The sequence below is a fragment of the Zalophus californianus genome, chromosome 11 (genome assembly GCF_009762305.2).
Source record: "Zalophus californianus isolate mZalCal1 chromosome 11, mZalCal1.pri.v2, whole genome shotgun sequence".
In the NCBI taxonomy this organism is placed as follows: Eukaryota; Metazoa; Chordata; class Mammalia; order Carnivora; family Otariidae; genus Zalophus; species Zalophus californianus.
The window spans coordinates 89,125,512-89,129,571 of NC_045605.1; the positions used below are offsets into that span (position 1 = coordinate 89,125,512).

At 45.5% G+C, this 4,060-nt stretch overlaps 2 pseudogenes; both read right to left on the reverse strand.

Moving 5' to 3' along the window:
- Positions 1-259: 259 nt before the first annotated feature.
- LOC113913604 lies at positions 260-1,532 on the reverse strand (annotated as a pseudogene).
- LOC113913603 lies at positions 1,532-4,060 on the reverse strand (annotated as a pseudogene).

Consider the following 4,060-nt stretch of genomic DNA (forward strand, 5'->3'; position numbering starts at 1 on the left):
AAAGGTATGAGTATATGGGCATTATAAAAGAGAAGGGATATCCTGTGAGGGAGGAAATGAGACAATAAATCCAAAAAAACCATGAAATTAAAAATCCGAACTTGGGGGAGGGTGGGAAGCAAAGCATTTCTCACAGAGTCCTTACACACCATGCAATTGTCCTCAAAAGTGGGAATGGAAAAAACCAGATACTCAGCTGCAGAACGAAGTTGTGGTCTTGGCTTTATAGCTTTTATTGTCTTTGGAATTGGGCGGGGCATCAAGTGCCTTTTCCGGAATAGGCCAGCGAAGTAAGTGCAATTTGGCTTTTAAGGCTTTAGTCAGCCCCGTGGCCAGCACCCATGGAGGGAGTGGGAGTACACCCATTCTTCCCAGTCCAGTCGCAGCCCTGGGGCCCACTGGAGAGTGAAGATACCCAGATTTGCTTGTTTGGGGTCTGCTTGTTGATCACGTAGGTTCCTCGATCTCCACCTAGTTTAACTGTTAAAACACCACTCCCAAACGAGACATCATAGTCTTTGAATGGGTAAGGTTTGTATGCGATGTCTTCAAAGAACTCTGCTAAGGAGTCCAGTGTCTTCTTTGCCGGTCTTTCATAGGCGGTCTCATCCAGAGAGCCAGGGTCTCCCAAAGTTCCCGCTGTCCTCAGAGTCATCAAAGGGACCCTCTGCTTTCCGACATTCACAATCGGATTGAGGCGGTGGAGGCTCAAGCTAGCGCGGCTGGGTACGTGGGTCGCTCCTGTCCCAATGCCCAGGCCCCGGCGGCGATTGATTGTATTGCTTTAAGCCACCAAGTTTGTGGTAGTTGGTTGTAGGGGCTGAAGGCTTGAGTTGGGATGTGTCAGGAAGAGCAAGTGTGGGAGCTCTGGAGGAAATGAGCTGCTGTGGCCCATGCTGCCTTGGAGTTGGCAGTGCATTCCTTCCCTGGGTGCTTCTCCCTTGCGTCTGGCTGGAGCAGCTGGGGACATGACCCTCAGTGCCCCCGTCCACTGTGAGCTGGATACCGCTATTTGGAGTAGCTGTCGTAGGTGGAGAAATGAAGGAGGCTACTTCTTCAGGCCAGGAGGCAAAACGGACACACAGCCATGCTGTGGTAGGAGAAACACTGCCAGGAACCCAGGCTCCTGAGGAGCAATGCTGAAGGGTGGCCAAAGGGGAGAGAAGCACTGACCTCCACCTGGGGGTGTGGCCTCTAGCTGCTGGCTAGGGGAGCGGGTGCGGGGGGGGGGGGGGGGAGGGTCTCTCCCAGTCCCTGCAGTGACACATGAATCCTTCCTACCTAGAGCCAGAGGTCCCACCATTCCTTTTGCCTTGAGCCGCTCCTCCTGACTCTGTGTGACCCCAGAATAGAGTGATGCAGACTTCTGTGGGGGGGCGGGCAGTGCAGGGGTCCCCAGCTGTGGACTCAGATCTCCAGGAAGCAGCTGCATGATTATCTGAATCCTGGGCGTCTGCTGCAGAGGGGCGAACAGCAGCTGCAGAACCACCGGACCAAAGGTGAGCCCCAGTTTTTTTTGCAAAAAACTCCATATCACTTTATTTCAACCTTTCTCCAAAAATGTAAAAAGTATTAAAAATGTGCAGTCCTGAGCTTCAGATGCTGATCTCCAATCTCATAGGCAAGTGGGGAGAGAGGGTGAGGACAGAAGTTCAGAGTTCCTCCCAATCCTGGAGAAAAGGGAAGTCCCAGGTAGGGCATAAGATTAGAAAAATACCAGGGCTCTATGAGGGATAGGACCACCCTCTCTCCTAACACCAGCCCAAGACCCCACCCACCCACCCATCCTCTTCAACAGAGAAGACACATTTAAAGTTCTTGAAGCTTGTACAGGAACATGGTGCATGGCACATGTAGCCAGGTGACCAAGGAGGCTAGGGCCTATCCCCTGCCTCTTGGCAGGCAGGATGGGGCACCACTCAGCTTCCTCCTGCTCACTACCTTCTTCACTCTCTTCTTGCTCAGAAACATCATTGCTTATAGTAACAATCTGGAGCCTCCCAGTGATCCGCACAGGGCCAGAACCTGACTTCAGGCGGAAGGTTACAGGTGGCTGGAGCTGGAAGTCATCGAAACTGAGCATGGGTTGGCAGGACAACTTGAGGTTCGCTACAGGGACTGCAGTCTCCGGTGGTCATGATTCCTGGCCATGACTTCTACCCCATTACACTCATCTTTGGCCCCCTCAGTGAGGCAGAGCATGGTCAAAGCCAGCACATGCTCTGAATCATCCTCTTTTTCTACCTTGAAGGTGAAAGAGCGGGTGTGGCCGGAGAGCTCACAGCCGAAGAAAAAACTGTCCATAGTGACCAGAGCCGGGACCCGCAGACCCCCGATCCCTCCGGCCCGGGCTCGGCTCTCCTGACTCAGGAACGCTAAGGCGGCAGCGGCGCCAGCGGCGCGGGCGGCCATGCTGCAAGGGCCGTCCTTTTTTTTTTTTTTTTGAGCATTCTGAATGATTTTATTACAGGGGAAAAATAACAGATCCAACTGTAAATAAATAATTCAAGAAGGATGATAAAGTCTCATTGACCTCAGCAGAGATATAGACTAGGTTATATTTCAGACGGTCCATTCTGAATGGAAGTGAGTGGCAGGGAGTGCTTTCTTGTCTCCTTACTGCAGTTTCTGGCTTAGAATACTACAAATCTGAATATGTAAAAATAGCTTTGTAATACACTGGTATTTTCTGCTTTCATCTGAATATTGCCCTCTAACACAGATCCTCCGATATGTGCTGACAGGTTGCTCTTCAGCTTTCCTTATAAATTATATTTACAGACAATAGCAGACTGGGGGTGCCCATGTGAATGAATTATTTTCAACATTTGTCTTATTCAATTGGCATTTATTGCAGTGGCTTCTAACCTATGGCATGTATCAGAATAATTTAAGGAGTTTGTAAAAGTGCATGCCTAGATCTCAACCCGATGGACCCAAACAGAATTTCCTTAAGTGTTTATTTTTATATTCTTTGAAGACATTATAAAATACACAAAAAACTGAAAACAGTTGATTTACCGAGTCAACTGCTATTGACTAATATAATTTGAAATAGTCCCCAAATATTGCCACTTTTGTAACAGATTTGATACCCTTGTGGTTCTATCTCTGTCATGATACCCATGTTCCTATGGTGGTACATAGAGGTGAGCCATGCCAAAAAAGCTCAAAGATTTTCCTTAAAAGTGCATTAAGTAATGCTAAATATGAGATTTATTACTCATACTAAAATGCTGACTATTTCAGGAAATTGCCAGTCTGTCTTAGGCTGGATGGCATCTCATCAAATTTGATGTCATCTGTTTGCTGACTGGAGAGACAGAAAATATTGCTGTTCTAGCCTACTTTATACAAACATTAAATTGAACCATCTGAAATTAACTGTTTTTCTAGGTCAAAAATATCTGAATGCTGGCAATTCCATATGGTTTAACCTGCTAAATGAATTTATTAGTAAATAAACTAAAATCAAACAAGCTAAATTATTCTAGTGCTTTTTTAAAAGTGAAATTTAATAAGTAGGTAAATACTAGTATAGCTTCTGGGTTATTGAAAATAATCAAACAGTTGAAAGATAAATTGTTAGTTAAAATTCTGTGTCTTATTGTTTTTGTTGATTTTCTTCAACCTTCCCCAGACATGAATTTGTTTCATGTCTTCAGTGATTTTGTACATGTTCGTCGAATGTGTGGAAGTTACTACTGTATATGAATGAATAGCAATCACAAGCCATGAATTTTGTGTGTGTACTTAAAATCCTGGATTATGATATGTACTGTAAATGAGTTTATTACATATATTATTAAGGTTGGTCGAGGTATAGCTGTAGCATAATAGAAATACTATTGGAATCAGAGTGAGAAGCCTTGAGTTGGAGTCCACAGCTGCTACTTGCTTTCATTTCCCCATCTGCAAAGTGGGGAAAATATGAATACTTTCCATGTAGAATTGCTATGAGGCTCAAACGAGATAATGTATATGTAGGTAATTGTAAATCATAAAGCACTGTAAGGTATCATGGTATATATGAAATAAGTACATGCTGAAGATTCGCCAT